This window comes from Malaya genurostris, chromosome 1, assembly GCF_030247185.1.
Source record: "Malaya genurostris strain Urasoe2022 chromosome 1, Malgen_1.1, whole genome shotgun sequence".
NCBI classification, from domain to species: Eukaryota; Metazoa; Arthropoda; class Insecta; order Diptera; family Culicidae; genus Malaya; species Malaya genurostris.
In genome coordinates this window covers 22,764,473-22,783,864 of record NC_080570.1, presented here as the reverse complement: position 1 = coordinate 22,783,864, position 19,392 = coordinate 22,764,473, and the positions used below count along the sequence as shown (strand labels likewise).

The following is a 19,392-nucleotide window of genomic DNA, read 5'->3' as shown; positions in this document are numbered from 1 at the left end:
TCGATCAACTGTGTTTCAATTGAAATCTCTATGAAAAACAATGTGACATATGAAATTCATATAGAATCAAGAGGTAACGATATATCTTATCGTTTCATTTCGTGCATCTCAGATAAATGTAACACGATTGCCACTAAATATCAACAGGTTTCATACTAATTTTATGCGTTAAGTGTATGTTTTTTTTATAAATTTCATGTGTTCTAAAAGTAGTGATAGTTCAAATGCTTTGCACATAGCATCATAGCGTGCAAATTATTTTCAGTGTACACTAAGGTCTTTTTTTATGCAGTCTTTTTATGCGGTTTTTGTATGCGACTTTTTTTATTCGAAGTTTTTTTTGCGAATTTTCAGAGTTCTGCGTTTTTTTTATGCGAATTTTCAGAGTTATGCGGTTTTTTATGGCAGTAGTGAGCTACTTATTTCCATTGTATAGTAAATTTGAAATTTACACAGTATTTTGAAAATTTTTTATCGAGCCTGTATATCTGTTATCTGTGACATACAGATCTTTACACATAGCAAAACATTTATCGAATCGAAAAAAAGGAAAATCTCATACAATCTATAAAGAAATCACCAGTTTTTTGCTTGATTTGGGAATGTACATTAAATGGTACCTTCAATGTACTAGAAACAGTGTATAAAAATGAATGAAAATGTTAGCCTAACCGTACATTGGATTCATGAACTAACTCTAAATGTGGCAACACTGACTGCAAACGAGGGAGCCAGTGGTTTTTTCTCCTTTTTCGTCGGTTTCATCAGTTTCAGTTTGCGCTTGCTGTCGTGTAGTCGTAGTCGGTCGGTCGATCGGTCGTATTTGTGCGTAAACCGTAGTTTCGAGTGCCCATTCATGGCCAGATGTGGATGGTTGTAGTCCGCTAGATTCTTCCGGTTAGTACCCATCGCCAACTTTCCGGACCTGATACGAATATTCTGTTGAGATAACCTGCAGGTGCTGAACAGTTCAAAGAAAAGATTTCAGTGGCTCGAATCCGCTGGTTGATGCGTGTGTGTGAGATTTTGTTACGGTTCCGTGGCAGCTTTTCGTGGTGTAGCTTTGAAAGTGTCTCTCTTGTTCAATGGTTTCTGCGATAGTGATTTTGGGAATGGAAATCGAGACACAATTCGGTGCCGCCGATGCTGTGATTTGAAGTAGTTTAAAATTGGTGTGTTAATTTGCATTCTTTATCGCATGATTTGATAATGGGAGTATGAAGATTAAATGAGATTCGACAGATTTGTTCAAATACCAGTACTCTACCGTGCACAAAAGAAAGATGGAGAAAGGTATGACTCAAGTTGACCAGAATGGCACAGAGAAGTACGGATGTGGGAGCAGCAAAAGAAATATAACTAAAAATCTATCACAATCGCTAAATGGCTGATGTGCGAGGCATCTGAGAGATGTGCTCAGCAAAGATCTATTTTTAGTACGCAAACAGGATGAGATTTTATGTACAACGTCGGCCGGAAATATCTAGCGACCAACAATACTTTGAACACATTTTCTTGATGTTTCTGTTCGATATGGCTTTAACTGTTGCCTTCATCACAGCAAGCTGGCAGGTTTTTGTTTGGGTTGTTTGCTAAAACCCAGCCAAAACCGTGGCTACATGATGGCCCCCTTATTCATACAAAAAAAATAATTCGGTTCTCTTTGTTTACGCCCGTACCGTGAGCTCTTGACATTTCCCCTAGGGCTGCAGATCCGAGGCCATCCGTCGTCTACTTGTTACGCTTCTCGATGTGCCGGTTGAAGCCTGCGCCGAATTACGTCGCAAAGACACGTCTTTTATTTTACCACCTTCTCCAGCGGACCTGTCTTATAGATTTTTCATTTCATAAGCTTTGGAATAGAAATGTTCTCGTTTAAAATGATAAAATAATGTTTTCTTCTATTATAACCAAGATCATTTTAGGAATGAGTTAGTAATATTCCTACAAATAAAGAACTTTGCTTGAATGCATAGATGAGTGAAAAATGCACCTGTAGCGGGAATGCCACAATTTTCGATTTTAACCAATTTTTCAACTTAAACATTGAGCTACACGTGATTCGGAACGACGTGTGGATTTTTTGGTATTTGTAAATAACTCGTATTCGAAAGACTTCAAAGAAACAGCAACGAACTTCAGTTTTACTGTGGGTAATGCATAGCTAATGCCCATGAAGGGCCATTCATCGCCAACGAAACAAAATCTGGTTCGCAGCGACTTCTCAACCAGCATCATTCCGACTGAGTATGCATACAAAGAGATGTTGGATATTTTTTCTCCTACTCTGCAGCAGCATCCTACCGAGTCTCCGTATGCAAGCTTTCTGAGTCAAATTTGCATTTAATAACAGCTCAACCAGTTTCGCCAACACTTCGATTACCGCGACTTGCACACGGTAGAAGCTAGGTAATTGAAGTTGTAAATCCGATGTTGCTGTTTTGTTTTTATAATGTTTTAACAGCAAAGATGTGATACGAGATGAGATATTATCGATCCGGTTGAGTAGGTGGTCATGATCGGCACTGTTTCACAATGACTTACGACGGATATTTTTTTCTCGACATCATATACGTTAATTATCTAATGTGTTGACTGGAATGGAGCAAGCTAATTTCTAGGAACTGCTGTTCTTGGCAATTATTTTTCATACGTAGACTGATTTACAAAATTGACAAAGTAACAGCTCGAATAGACGGCAAGAGAAGCGATCAAGTAAAGCGGTTTACAATTGGTAGAGAACACAATGCGCGCTCGGTATGATTAATTCTATGCTGGAACACGCCACCGTCAGTCGATGATCCAAGCTGATTGATGTAATCAATCGAATCCACAAAGCACGAGCCCAGTGAAGAAAGCTGGCGCGTAGTTTTCACACTCACTTCGTTTGCTACCACCGATGGATGAACGTGTGTAGGTACAGACAGAAAAGTAACACAAACAATCGACAAATTAAAACAAACGTGTTATCAACGAATGATTACAAAGCACACCCGGGCAGCAGAGATAGACATACCACTGCCTGCACCCTTAGAGTTTGTTACGAGATGGTTGCGCTTGTTGTTTTTCATTGCGGCTGCCATACTCGACCGAATGACGTGCGGATTGGTGCTTGTAAAATTAGGAATACACGAACCGTGTTCGTTGCATGATCTAGCGATACCAAGTCTGCTGAATCGAGGTCTAGAAAGTCCGGGCCGAGCAAATCTAGCAGAAGATTCCCATTTGAAAATAATTGACAATTTTTGTCGACTCATCAGTGCATTAGCAGTTTTTGTTGAATTACTAGTGCTACCTCGCCTCTCGACATAAACCGCTAAGTAAACGCAAAGTTAATGCTATTTGCAAAACACTGTTTCCACACCGAACGTTCCGATTTTTAGTTCGTCAACAGATAGTATTTTAGTGATAAAGAGGTTATGTTTGATTGCTCATGTAGAGCCGCGATGTGGTATTAGTAGCTTAACACAAACTGCTAAGTCGAATGATGAGTCGAAAACGAAACGTTAAAAGAAGATAATCGTTTCAAAATTTTGCCCAATTGGAAATTGAAGACTACCTAGGAAAAGAAAAAAATTCTACGCTCAAGTAACTGTCACAATGATTTTTTATATTTCTCAGAAGTCTGATGGTGCAATACCATAGTGTTCTGTTTCTAGAGAACTAAATAGACAAGGAATAAATGTTTACGAACACCCGGTGGAAGTTTTTTTGGGTAGATAGAGTGGAAGTAGCTCATTAGAACCAGTGCTGTAAAACTTCATTCAATTCAATTAAAACCGAATGTGTGCACGAGCACTCTACTGCAGTAAACTTCACATTCTGTCGCACCTAATGGACATCATCCCGTCCTTCATTCGTTTCTCTTTCTACCGAAGCTCAGTTGACCCACCGTCAGTTTATCTCTGGAAGTAACAAAATATCTCTTACAATTGAATGAGAGAGCGGCCTTCAAGTGAGGTTCATGTAAGCATTCAAATTGGTTCAAGATAATGGATGAAAGGTAAAATAAATTTTAAAAAAACATTAATTAATTGTTCCCTCTTTCATTTTTCATAACACATCTCAATAATTGAAAACTCAAATGAGAACCGCCTCTCTCTATTTATCATAATGGTCGGAGAGAGTTTTGTGTTATCGAGTTAATGTTTATGCCTATTCATTCACACTTGCTCACTACCCACAGTGAAGACAATCAAACAGGTAGACTACTTGGCACTACAAACTGAGCAAGCGAAACTTCAAGTGCAATTCAATTGACGATGAATGCTGGGAACAAAAGTTAAACGAATGAGAAAGGATATGCAGACAGTCAACGGCCATAAAATATTCGATAGAAATGAAATAGTTTTACCGCACTGATCAGAACCATCATGACGGCTTTCACTACGACTAACGCATGAGATTTTAAAGCATGGCATTGGAAGAACATCTCCCTATACTCTCTTGGAACAAATGTGTAAAATGATAACTCCAATAATCGAAATACACAGAAACCATCTATATACTTTTTGGTTCTTCAATGAAGGGTCTTGTTGGTCTCGTTATTTTGCTACAATAGATGCAAGTAACATATCATACATACAATAAAGCACTATTTTGGACGAATTTTGCTCTATACCACTATTCTTGAAGCGTGCTACAACGGTATGAAGCTATTTTGGCGCATTTTCTTACCCTTACTCGATCAGATGCTCGAAACAAATTTATCACAAATTGAGATATTTATTTCAAATAAAAACTGTTTTAAATTTGGCTGGTTCGCATTGAACAAGTTACAAATAAAAAACGCATAAAAAGAGACTTGAGCATATTCAACAACTTTATTAAAACCTGTCAATTTATGTTTTAAACTGAAAAATCAGAAAGTCCCACCAGAGAATCGATGTTTTTTTTATCAATTGACAGAATGCTTCTATGGGTATATGGTTCCACAGATATACCGGAATAAGTGACGTATATGACATACCGTATTTTTTCTAATTCCTAACCGGGGAAATTGTATTTCCGGAACATAATACCTTCCATTAAATCTGAGTTTTCGAAGACGTTCTAGCCGTCTAGCTGAGAAATCGGTTTGGAGCACACGAGCATCGCTACTTTCGGAACCGGGGTCGAAGATCCGGTATACCGAAAATCAATGTCATGTATAAAAACACGCTCCTGAAAATCAAAAAAAGAAAGGTGAGAAAAGATAGAATATCCTTCAATTTTACCTTCCCATACACAGATTCATCTATGAAGAACTAAAAACCCGAATACGTAGTTGCGTCAGTGCGGGACAGTTACATATCAGATGTTATGAAGTACGCAATTTGCAAGCTGCACCAGTAGCTGGCATGTTTGGATGCAGTCCAAGAACAAATCCTGTGCTTTTGTCCAACTATTTGACAGTGATAAATCTGGATCTTTCAATCTGAAGCTCCGCAAGGGCAAAGCACACAAATGTCCCATGTCATCGGCACGGAAATACACCTTGATTTGCGAGCTCCCGTTTTAGTGGCCTTTTACGACATGGAACAGGAAACCAGAGGGATCAATTCTTAGTTGAAATAATTCCGCCGGATGCCACACGGCTTATCTGTTTGGCGGACTTATGCCACCGGGACAGGTGGACCGTAGTGTTGTTCTTAGCCAGCTGAGAAACGCCACCGACACTACACGGCTATCTAGGCTGCTCAGAAAGAGAAGTTGACATTGGAGATCAATTTCCATTGGTGGCCGAGCAGCTAAAAAATGAGAAAGGCATCATAACACCACTAGGTTTTTATATACCACTTTCTTTATTGTCTTCTATTACAATTAACCTAGCGCACAGACATTGACTATATAACTACACACTTATCTTAACTTGAAATGAGTTTTTTTTCAGCAGCATGGGGCAATCGATGTTATCATTTAGTGAATCGAAAACAAAGAGCCCGTGAAGCATTAAGTACGATTCAGACGGTCCGGCTTCTTCCGTCACCATCACCGGAACGTCAATGTCCGTCACCGTCATTCTGATTCACACGATCCGGTTTCCTATCCGTGTCCGTCATGTCATTTTCTTACACGCAGAATTTGAAGAACTTAGTTTCGCACAATTTTATTCCACTAATACAAAATCTGGGAGCTTTTGAAGCCAATCGATCTGTTGCTTTCCTACCTTTTAATCGAATAAATAACTTCCAAAATTAACTAGAAAGAGGAAAAAACAAAACAATCAGTTCCACTTAACAACGTAACGTATTTTGCAAATCTACTGATAAGTTTAATTACTTATATGTGGTATATTTCGTTTAAGAGTGGGATCTTGACACCGAATACATGCATAACAAACGTCAGCTCAATACCGTAATCATATGAATCGTGCATGTGTGCGATAATCACAGTCCGTCAAATATTCTTTCGGAGAAATGTTGACGGAGCTTGCCGTTGACGGACGTTGACGTTCCGGATCTCTGCTGGATCGTGTGAATGCGCAAAGGGAAAACTCATTTGACTAATTTTGACGGAGGCTGACGTTCCGGTGACGGTGACGGAAGAAGCCGGATCGTCTGAATCGTACATTACTCTTCTGTTTTGCAGAGTGGATAAGTTGGTGAGAAAAAAGTAATAAGCGATTCTCTTTACGTGGCGAAGGTTATCGGCATTACACAAGACAATAGATTCCGACATAATCTGTATCTAAGACAAGACCTGAAAACTGGCTTCTTATTCTTCCTTCCGAGTCACCCTTCTGGTCATTTCGCCCTGTAGAATAAATATTCACTGTCTGTTTACGTATCGGCTACAGTGTTGCCATATTTTCAGATTTTTAATAACATTATGCTGAGAAAAAATATTAATTTAATTTAAATTTTTAGGCTAGGTCTTTGATATGAAATTAACGTGAAAAATATTTTAATGAATGCATTTTTGGTTATTTACGTTTAAAAAAGTTAAATTTGTTTCGCGTTGTTTTTTATCCTCTCCTGTCTTCAAATGAAAAGCTACAAATCGCTTTATTAAAGAATGTTTAAATTGTAAATTCGGTTTTCAAAGGAAGATTCATTATTCGCACAAGTCGAAGACATAGATAGTAATAAATTGTTGTCGACTTTTTCCACCTCAACATATTCATCGCCATATGGCACTTTTATCGATGGAACATTATTAACACTTTCGATTACACTTTTGTTCGCTAAAAAGAGAAACAGCTTGATGCTGATTTTAACTGCTCAGTGCTGCCATTATACATATTTCCTACAGCTGAGGTTGAAAAACCCGTGAATCATTCTCTGAAAAATTTACACATTACACACTAAACTTCATTCGGGGTTTTTTTCGTCTTTTGACGAGTTTAGAACAGCCGAACTACCGAACATTCTACTGATATATCAGCAAAAAAAACATTTGCTGACAGCAGTACCTTAAGGTACCGCTGGGATGAAATGTTAGTTTTACTGAAAAAAATCAGCTAACGAAGATGGAACAGCTGACATCGGTAAACCAATTTAAGTGTGTGGTGAGCTAAAATTATACATTACATAAAAATTGTTTTTTGTCTTCCTCTATTCTTGGCGTCAAAATTTTCTTTTCACAATGTGCGGATAGCAATATCAAAATCAGCTAATCAGAAACTAGTCCATTCTGACAAAAAATTGGAACAAAAATCCAATTGAAAAAGGGGTCGCTAAATCCAAGCCTGTCGAGCTTTGCAATTGCAATTTGATGGTTAATCTTGTCGAATGCAGCAGTGAAATCTGTATAGATGACATCAACTTGAAGCCGGAACAGAATAATGATTTCAGTTTCAAAAATGCATTGATGAGGAAAAAACGATGAACGAAGTGGAACATTGCTGGTGGCCAAGAGAATATCCAGCGTAGACAAAGTTTCTTTGGAGAAAACACTGCTGAAGTAGTTGCGGAATAGATTTCAAACATATTACTTGAAATGACGACAATTCACTGTAAAAATCATTTACGAATAGTACGAAAAGCAGTGATCCGAGATGGCTTCCTTGTGGAGCACCCGATGTAACTCAGGGAGTATTGTTCCAGCTAGTACAGAGCCACTACAATCCGTGGCATACGACAAAATCCAATTAGTTAACCAATTAGGGAGCCCGAATAGCCACAACGAGCTGATGACTTGGAGACCTCTATTTTCCAAACTCATTTCTTCGATGATCTTGCAACTGAGTCTAGTGTTAACGAATATACACCCACGCGTTACATATCGATTTTCGATATCGGTAAATTTGTACTGATTGTTCAACAACACCGGTAAACTGCGTTGTAAATCGAATAAAATAGTTACCTGCTGGACAGTAATTACTGCAACCGGACTTGCCAATCAACATCAATCAGTGGTTCAGTTGGCCACAAAATTCAACCCCGCCTCGAAACCATTTTCCACACAATTGTTTAACCCCCTTCTCGAAAAAGTGCTGGTGCTGGCTGGTAGGTATGGTATGGTATGTACTCCGATGTGCAACGGACTCCGTCAAAAAAAAAACCGGGCAGTTACTCCGGACCATGACCGATCACCGCAACAACGCGAGCGGTGCTAGAGAGGGAAAATAAAAACGGTTCATAACTAATTCTGCGCATGATTTCAAACATAGGGCCACAGGAGCTAACTTAGCTGCCAAACTGCACGGGTTGCAAAGCTTACACAATTCCACCCGCTTTATCGCAGATCATTTCTCCTCCTTCTTCTTGGTTTTTTTTTCACTTTCGACATGGCACTTAGCTGACTCCTTCCAATATTCGACATTGTGGTCGTTTACCAAATGATCTCATCGGTGGCGGTGGGTCCCAGTCTATGTTGTGTGAAAAACGTACCACCTGCCTGAAATTACATTCATTGATTCAGCGATATTTGCGCGTGCCTAAATCGCCAAACACTTTTCGATTAGAAAGAAAAAGAGAGATAGAGAGAGATAATGCAAGCTGTTATGTAACTGATCGGCTCTGATCGATTAATCGATCAAGTGGCGGACCACGAACGGTTCAGTACAAAGTCGGAAAATCATGTGAAAAGCAATTGGAAATTTTCCGAAACGGCATTCAATCCTGAACGGCGTTTTAAAAAATCCGTTGGAACTGCCTTTTTGGTTGTTTATTGAATTTCGACTACGAAGTTGGGATCGAAATAAAATTGCTCCAAGACAGAACGAAACGCACCATCAAGTTCAAAGCTCATCAATTTGTGACGTGAATTGCTTCGTGGTCGAATCAATTTGGCACAAATTGACACTCGCAGTCTTCGTTGTGCAGTTAATTTGAGTCTTTTGTAGTAATAAAACCACTTGTACGAAATAGTAGACTACCAGCTGCCTGCAACGGAATAATCGGACACTGGCTATTAAAATGTACGCAGTTTGGATTTTTACTCTGATCTGGTGTTGATTTTCGTTTATACTGGAAATCAAATTTGTATGATTTCGAGTATTAATGGTACAATACCTGATGCCTGTTGGTACTTCGAAAAGATTTTCTCTCCCATCACCAACCGAGCTATAGAAAATTTCGTTTGTTGCCTCTGGCTCCCATAACTCTTGGTTCTCAGGGTGCAACGCCCAAAGAGATCACATTGCGATCTCTTTAACCTACTGACTTACTAATCACACATAACATAACGAATGCGACTATGCCAAGTACAAGAAAGAAGCATTCATCAGCAAGCAGTTCCATTTTCCCCCTCTCCCGCTCTTCGGTTGCAAATTCCATTGTCTGCAATTCTACAGTATGCACAACAATTCCGCGAAAATATCAAACCCCAGTTCCAGTTCAAGCACCGAACTCCAGTAACCATTCCCAGAGCACCTCTCGCTAGCTAGTAAGCAGCTAATGGCCTTGTCGTGTAATAAGAAGCGCGTAGGTATCAGCCAATAAACACGTCTATAAAAATAGTTCTTTGGAGTGTGCAACCTTGCGGTGGTTTCGTTTTCTTTTCTTTCGCTTTATTTCATTTTTTTCTCGCTTGTTGCTCTAAATCAGTCTGCTTTCCATCAGTCGTCGTCGTCGTTTTTGTTGTTGTCATCATCATGTCGGCTTTCCAGCTTTCCATTGGTTTGGCGGCTGGTTTAACCTTTCTTTGGTGTAAATCCCCTACGCAGCTACGGATTTTAACTGCCCTGCTAGTTTGGTTTGATCAGCTAAAAAACATAAACATAGTCTACATCAAAGAAACGATTCACGAAAACAGAGAATCGGCACTATCGGTTGAGCTGCGTTCACTTGATAAACTGGTAGAAAATATTATTTGGAAATCAATGACCAACTCAAGAAATGTGTAGCAGTTCGTCATCAGGATTCAGAACTAATTGGCTCAAGAGGCACGTTTCCCTAGTCATTCAGAGATTTGTGACTTGCCATGAAGGGCATTGTGAAGTGCGTGAAGAGGGATAACTCCACAAAACAAAACGAAACAAATCGTTTTGCATCCCCGAAACGATGCTGAACGATCCGAAAGTACCAAAATGCACATATAATAAAACCCCCAACCCCCGAGAGGATTTAGAGATTTTACAAAAGCGACACCATTCTGCTTTCCTGGAAGAATGCAGAACGATTCGCAATATGTATGAGCAGAAGTAAATTCGGCACCCAATAAGGGATGCCAAACAATCTGCTACAACCTTTTAAGCTAGAAACAGAAACGATTCATTCACTGCAAGAAGAATTATGAACCCTTTTTCATCAAGACAATGCACCCTGCCACAAGTCGATGAAAACAATGGCGAAATTGAACGAATTGGGTTTTGATCTGCTTCCCCACCCCCATACTAGCCAGATTTAGCCCCCAGTGACTACTGGCTCTTTGCTGATCTTAAAAAAATGCTCCAGGGAAAAAGATTTGGCTCAAATGAGGAGGTCATCGCTGAAACTGAAGCTTATTTTGAAGCGAAAAATAATTTTTTTTATAAACATGGTATTGAAAAATTGGAAAAACGTTGGAACCATTGTATCACCCTAAAAGGTGATTATGTTGATGAATAAAAAAAAATTGCGAAAAAAATGTTGTTTCCATTGTTAGTCTCGGGACTTATTGATCCATGTGTTACTTGTCTTCACTCTTTTTTTTATCTATTCAGACAAAATATGAAAATCGAAATTCAACTAAATGGGCTACCAGAGGAAGTTTTTGCTACATTTTTTTGAATTTTAATTATTAATCGATTCTAGATACCTATTGATTGCTCCGTATCTCCAAGAAGTAGATCTCTCCAACAGTGTCGCTATCGGTGTCTCCTTTGTAAGTGATGACATTTAAGACAGAGGAGTCTTACTAATATTTTCTTTATTATAGTCTAATTCTTTAAAATTTATCTATAAAGTGTACAGACACAGCTTCTGTTTCGTTTGTGTCATCGATGTTGTTTTCACAATCAGCAAGCGAACATACAAACAAACAACAAAACAACGATCATATAACCGAATTCACGTGAGTATGGATCTTTACATTTCTGAAGAACGGTCTCTTCCATTAGATTCGGCACAGCAGGAGGACTCTGAACACAACAGATCCGTTGTTGGCCAGGAAGTGAGGAGCGTTTGCATATTTTTTAGAATTAATAAATTGTAACACGTTAAATTAGAGCACATCTGTACGGGTGCCATTTCAGGTGTTGTTTTGATTCAGTAGTCACTTGCCTATCTATGCGTACGGTAAACAATGTCGGGCGATAACGTTTGCTCCCACCAGCTGTGAAATTCACGCTGAAATAGGATTTTTTTGTGCTGAATTTCCTTCATTATCGCTTTGAGAAAGACAAGGCTCTTAAGCACGCAGTTGAAAAAAGATTCAACTCGCAGGTGGTGCAGGTGGAGCTGATGTGCAGAAGGATTCAGGAATCTGATGCAGCTGTATGAAATATGCTCGGAAGTGAGCGACAATTTCGCGAAAAAGACAGATTTGTAGGGAGCCGAATGGACTAGTAAACTCATATACTGCTTTTACTTTCCGAATATTTCTAAGATAAATGTTTATGGAAAAATCTTCAGATGGATACATCTATTTGTTCATCATTTTCTTAAATTGATGAAAAATTTCACAAAAATCTCAAAATTCAACTCCCTCAAGTATCTTCCCGGCGCCGACTACCGACCAACAGCTGAGTCAGTAATTTGTTTTGATTTGTAAACAATTGCCACTTATGACATAGGCTTGCATTGGAATCGTCACAATTTGCATCCTATTTGAATAGCAGGCGATATTTGCATTCGCATTTACGTTCACCCTTCGATAGCCGATAGAAAAGGCTGTAGCATTTCCATGTGCTGACTGACTGACTGACCAGAAATAAAAATAGAAATAGAGATTTTTTTTCCCACGTAGCGAATGTCCAGCGGCGCCAGCTGGATGCCCACGACATTCGACACCAACCGATACTAGTTCATTGCATTAAATACTCGAGATATGTTGAATGAACTCTCGGACCGTCTGAAGAAAATAAAACCATATTTTGTCATTTTCAACGCGACCACAGATGACGTACGTAGATGTACAGTGCTACAGTTACAAGTACATGATGGTAAACAGCATTTAAGTCTTTTCATGTGATATTCAATAACGCCCCCATAAGGTGTCATATCAGCTGAAAACAGAAACTGAAGTGTAAACCCAAGTAACAATTTTTGTTACGCTAGCTTGTTTGTGACTAGTTTGCAACTAGATATTTGAGTGATTATTACTAATATCTAACCACTTGCATGACTCAAAAAGCGCAGTTTCTACTAGTTGTTAAGTCGGCTAAAAATATGTTGTCGTTACGTTGTAATGCCATACTGAAATAACTTATCTTTTCATAACTTGAAAATAACTTGTTTCCAAGTAAACTAGTTGAAACTTAGTCACCATCGACATTATAAACATTGAATGAATCCAGAATACTTTTCTATCATCAATTAAAAAGCAGAAGAGTACTTTAAGTCACAAACTTGATACAAGGTACAAATTTCACAACGATCCAAAAACTGTCGAGCGGAATTCAATTTTACTTCACTGTTTTTTATGCGCCTTCAATCCAAATCTGTTTATAAAGATATAAAAATTAATCAACAAAATAACCCTATGTTCAGAATGCTCAAAATTATTCCAAGCAGAGTGATTTCTCATCATTTTTAATTCATATATCATGAGAACTATAATATAATCACAATCGATGCTCAATCCCTATATTATTTTCTTCGTGTTTATGACAGTGCATAGAACAAAAATGACTTTTCTGCCTTTCACTATTTTCGGCAAAAAGTAGTTTTAAAATAAGTAATATCCTGGTTTTATTTACGTTTCATACACTTCTTGAGACTCCATATTGTGTTCGCCATATTCAAGCCAACAAAGGTTGTTTTGTGTGCATTTTCGTTTTCATAACGTTGGGAAAACCTACCGATAACTGTCTGAATCAATGAAGAAATTATATGTTATAATCTTTTAATATCTAAGTTATTGCTATATCAATTCACAGTAACGATTCACATATACGTTAACGTATTTATAATGGTTTCGCAACGGAAAATAAACCTATTTTCAACTAGTAGCTAAAAACATAGCTATGATTAAAGATATGTTAGAATCAAGTAATGATAACTTACAAATGATAGTTAGTTTAATGTTTACGTTATAAAGAAACACTGCTGTCACCTTGTTTTAACCAGTATAACATAAAAAACATGTTCGTGCTCTTGTTGCAACACAGTTGGGTTAAGTGGTATCAAAACTAGTTACGGGTTGCTACTATTGAAGTCAAATAAACTTATTTTCAACTAGTGGCTAGAAGCATTGTTGTGATTAAAAATATGTTTGGATTAAGTAACGATAGCTTATAAAATATATTTAATTCAATATGACACAAAGATGTTATGATTGGAAACCTAAATAACTATTTCGTAACTAGTTATGTTATGATGAAACATTGCTGCCACCATGTTTTAACCAGTATAACAAAAAACACATATTCGTGCTCTTGTTGCAACATAGTTTGGACTTTGTCGTATCAGAACTAGTTGCGGATTGCTACTTGGGAAGTGAACAATGCACAAGCATAATATTTTGCTATTTACTCTGATCGGGCTGTAACAGGAATCCGGTAACTTGGACGTGATGGATCGGAAAAAATGCCGCTATCTCTATTCATAGTTATTTTCTGCGGCGATAAAACTTCTCGTTTGCTTCGCCGCAAGCGATGACGCATCGAAAAAGGTTTGTTTGATTTGCGGTAATCTGAAAGAGATAGCAATAGCAAAAATAACCCTGCATGCGTTCCTTCTATCTGCGCTGCACGGTAAACCTAGTGATACATTGTATGATAACTAATCTGCATAACTAACAGTCGGTGTTGAACAGTCGTTCGCACCGCACGCGTATAGCTCTTGGCTCCTGGAATTTTTTTTCTGGCTACCTAGAGTTTCATTGATTCAAGGCTTCAGTCTTTTTCAAGGCTACCTGAATCACTAACTAAGTGACTAAGTGATACAAAGAGTGATATTAGAGTGACTAAGTGATACAAAGAGTGATATTAGAGTGACTAAGAAATTAATCAGCCTTTTTTAAGGCTAGCTAGGAGTCTAATCGAAGACTAATTTAGCCTAGTTAATTTAATTTAAAATTTCATTCATTTCAAAAATGCCTGCGTCCAACCGGAAAGGCAACAAGCCTAAGGCTAAAAATAATTCAATACGGAATAAATCACAATCCGTTATTCAACATTTTTCTAATAACATTCACGATCTTATAGAATCTGAATGTGAAAATAAAAGACAACGGACGGATTTCCCTTCCGTTGATCCTATGCCGTCTAACAATATTTACGAGATTCTTCCTGAATCCGATTGTAGCGACATAGAAGAAAATTCTTCAAAAATTCCCAAAATGGACGCTTGTCGTTCTGGGAAGAAACAACAATCTATGCCACCAGTGACGGTGATGATTTCCGACTTCAAAGCATTCCGTACTGAGCTTTCTACTTTTCTCCCGGAAGTAAAAGTCTCATTTCAAATCGGACGAAGAGGAGAATGTCGAGTCTTGGTGGATGGATTGGAAGATTACGAACGTCTTATTCGATATTTGTCCGAGAAACTTCATAAATTTTATTCATATGATATAAAATCAGACAGACCCTTCAAGGCTGTCTTGAAAGGATTATCAAATGATCAAAGTATTGATGAAATTAAAAATGAATTAAAAGAATTGCTTGGTTTTGCCCCTTCCCAAGTAATACTTATGAAAAAAGAGCGAATGGTACTTCTAAACCACGCTCTGGAATTTCCCATGAACTTTACCTAATACACTTCAATCGAAGTGATGTAAACAATTTGAAAACTTTAGAAAAAGTACGTTTCATTTCCCACATTAAAATTCATTGGGAACATTATAAACGGCATAATCGTATTGCAAACTTAACGCAATGTCGTCGTTGCCAAGGCTTCGGTCATGGAACCAAAAATTGTCATATGGATATACGGTGTTTGAATTGTGGTAAATCGCATTCGAAAGACGTTTGTCCAATGAATGAAACCACTGATAAATTTTCATGTTCAAATTGCAATGGAAATCATAAATCCAATTATTTGAAATGTCCTGTCAGGGAAAAAATTTTAAACGCTCGTTCGCTTCGACAACAAGTCAAATCAACGACCTTAAATTTACAGAACATACCTGATAATCAAAAAACCGTTTCAAATGCCACGCCTAATTCTTTTAAGGCACTGATTTCTTCGAAACAAAAAACAGGTACGCCTGTCAATTTGTCTTCTAACGAAAACAATTTATTGACAGGTAGATCGACCTCGTCATCATCTTCTTCTAATGTCAGTTATGCTGGTATATTAGGTAGAAATCTATCACCTATTTCTTCTAATGTAAATAATCAAAACACAGGACCGCCTTGCAGTTCTTCTTTTAACGAAAACAATTTATTAATAGGTAGCCCGGCCAAATCATCTTCTTCTAATGGCAGTCTACCTACAAATATTCCTTCAATGCCATTCGCTTCTTTAAATGAAGTCGATTTAGGCGATATAACTGAAAATAAAATGATCTACCTACAAGATCAACTCTTCCAAATGATCATCCAAATGAATTCGACTTCATCACTTTTTGAAGCATTTCAAATCGGATGGAAATTTGCAAATAATATTATAATGAATTTAAAATTTAACAGTGATGTTAAATAATTATTTGAATATTTTAAATTGGAACGCTCGATCTTTGAAATCGAGTGAAGATGAATTTTATAATTTTCTCAAAGTTCACAAAATTCATATTGCCATTGTGACAGAAACTTTTCTTAAACCAAATGTAAAATTGAAAAGTAATCCACATTATGTGGTTCATCGATTTGACAGGTTTACTGGAATGGGTGGTGGAGTTGCCATTTTTGTCCAACGGCAAATTAAACATCGAATTTTACCTTCTTTCAATACTAAAGTTATTGAAAGCTTGGGAATCGAAGTTGAAACCATTCATGGAATTTATTTCATCGCTGGAGCATATTTGCCATTCCAATGCACCGGCGAACAATTAAATTTCTTTAAAGGCGATTTGCAAAAACTTACAAGATATCGATCGAAATTTTTCGTAATAGGGGACTTAAATGCTAAGCATGTCCAGTGCAATTGTAGGCAAAATAACAGTAATGGTAAAATACTTCATAATCAACTCTCAGCTGGTTACTTCACAGTTCTTCATCCCAGTAATCCTACTTGTTTCTCTTCCGTGAAAAACCCGTCTACAATTGATCTGGTTCTAACAGATCAAAGTCACATTTGTAGTGAACCGATTACACATGCTGACTTTGACTCAGATCATCTTCCTGTAACATTCAGACTTTCCAACGAAGCTATAATTAATCCAATTAGTTCTATTTTCAACTATCATAGAGCTAATTGGTTGGATTACAGATCTCACATTGAAAATCATGTGGTTCATGAAACTATTTTAGAAAATTCCGCGGACATCGACACAGCAATTGATAATTTGAATCATTATATTATCGAAGCTAGAAATCTTTCAGTTCCCAAAGCTTAAACTAAATTAAATTCTCCTATCATCGATGACAATCTTCAACTGCTCATTCGGTTGAAGAATGTTCGTCGACGACAATATCAACGTTCTCGTGATCCTGCTATGAAAAACATAGTTAAGGATTTACAAAAAGAAATTAAACATAGATTTACTCTTTTGCGAAATGAAAATTTCGCTAAAGAAGTTGAACAAATTAAACCATATTCTAAACCTTTCTGGAAACTTTCCAAGGTTCTTAAGAAACCTCAGAAACCAATTCCTGCTCTCAAGGAAGGAAATCAAATACTTCTTACAAATGGTGAAAAAGCTCAAAAACTAGCTCAGCAGTTCGAGAGTGTCCACAATTTTAATTTAAACGTTGTGAGTCCTATTGAAAATGAAGTCTCACTGAAATATGATCATATTTCAACCCAAGTGTTATCACACGATGACATTATTGAGACGAATTTTGATGAAATTAAATCAATTATTAGGAAACTCAAAAGCATGAAGGCTCCTGGTAATGATGGAATTTTTAATATTCTTATTAAAAATCTTCCCGATGTTGCCTTGAGACTCCTGGTTAAAATTTTCAACAAGTGTTTTTCATTAGCTTACTTCCCAAAAAGATGGAAAAACGCTAAAGTAATTCCTATCCTAAAACCTGATAAAAACCCAGCAGAAACATCAAGTTATCGCCCAATTAGCTTACTTTCTTCTATCAGTAAACTTTTTGAAAAAAATTATCTTGTTGAGAATGATGTCTCATATAAATGAGAATTCAATTTTTTTACCAGAGCAGTTTGGATTTCGTCATGAACATTCAACTACTCATCAACTTGTCAGAGTAACGAACATGATAAAAGCAAATAAATCTTCTGGGTTATCCACTGGAGTTGCTCTTCTAGACATAGAAAAAGCATTCGACAGTGTTTGGCACAAAGGTTTAATAGCAAAAATGTCTGATTTCCAGTTTTCTATTTATTTGATCAAAATGATTCAAAATTATTTAACTGATCGTACTCTTCAGGTTAGCTATCAGAATTGTAAATCTGAATTGCTACCCGTACGAGCCGGTGTTCCGCAGGGTTCGAGTGTAGCTCCAATCTTGTATAATATTTTCACTTCTGATCTTCCAAATCTACCCGTTGGTTGTCAGAAATCGTTATTCTGTGACGACACAAGTCTGTTAGCCACAGGTAGAAATCTAAGAGTGATCTGCAGTCGCCTACAAAGAAGTTTAAATATTTTCAGTGATTATCTGTCAAAATGGAAAATTAAACCAAATGCAGCAAAAACGCAATTAATTATCTTTCCTCACAAGCCAAGAGCTTCGTTTCTTAAACCAAACAATAATCACATTCTCAAATTGAATGGCTTGGAATTGACATGGTCTGATCAAGCTAAATACTTAGGTTTAACGTATGACAAAAAACTCACTTTCAAGGATCACATTGAAGGAATCCAGGCAAAGTGTAATAAATATATTAAATGTTTATATCCTCTTATAAACAGAAATTCTAAGCTCTGTCTAAAAAACAAATTGTTAATTTATAAACAAATTTTCAGACCAGCCATGCTTTATGCGGTACCAATTTGGTCAAGCTGTTGTTCCACCAGGAAGAAAACGCTTCAAAGGATTCAGAATAAAATTCTGAAAATGATTCTGAAGCGTCCTCCCTGGTTTAGTACAAATGAGTTACACAGACTCACAAATATAGAACCATTAGATGTAATGTCACATAATATTATAAGCAAATTCCGACTAAAATCGATGCAATCTTCAATTGAATCGATTCGCTCTCTGTATTAGTTAGTAAGTTAGTATATAAGTTCCTTTTCCCCATTACACAATACAAGTAGGTTTAGAATTTTCCCTACACAAAAATCTCAGAATTGCGGAAGCAAATGATGTCTTCATGGTAATAACCAAATCATATATATATATATATATATATATATATATATATATATATATATATATATATATATATATATATATATATATATATATATATATATATATATATATATATATATATATATATATATATATATATATATATATATATATATATATATTTATATATATATATATATATATATATATATATATATATATATATATATATATATATATATATATATATATATATATATATAACAGGGCTGAAAAGTCACCACTTGTGGCTGAACACCCAATTTAAATCTTAATAATTTAATTTTAACTCATATTCCAATAAATAGTCATTAAAAAAAAAAAAATCTGCATAACTAGCTTGGTGGGTTGGGTTGGCTCTGCTGGGAAATTGTCGCGGTATGTTGTAAATCAAGGATAGCAAAATTTGCTATCCAAGTTGGATGACATTGACAACACCATCGTCCAGCAGACCACGGGGGATCAGTAATCGA

The 19,392-nt window shown here is 36.9% G+C and overlaps 1 protein-coding gene across 5 annotated transcripts in view; it reads left to right on the top strand.

Moving 5' to 3' along the window:
• Positions 1–785: 785 nt before the first annotated feature.
• Positions 786–19,392, top strand: part of LOC131434774 (E3 ubiquitin-protein ligase RNF19B-like) — a 120,074-nt gene continuing 101,467 nt past the window's right edge. Inside the window, exon 1 of one of the 5 annotated variants that reach the window (XM_058601907.1) lies at positions 786–897. The gene's annotated coding sequence lies outside the window, so the exon portion shown is untranslated. Of the gene's footprint in view, positions 1,173–1,194; positions 1,294–5,094; positions 5,185–19,392 lie in introns of those variants that run through there. The other 4 variants (XM_058601897.1, XM_058601925.1, XM_058601917.1 and 1 more) reach the window with 4 other exon arrangements.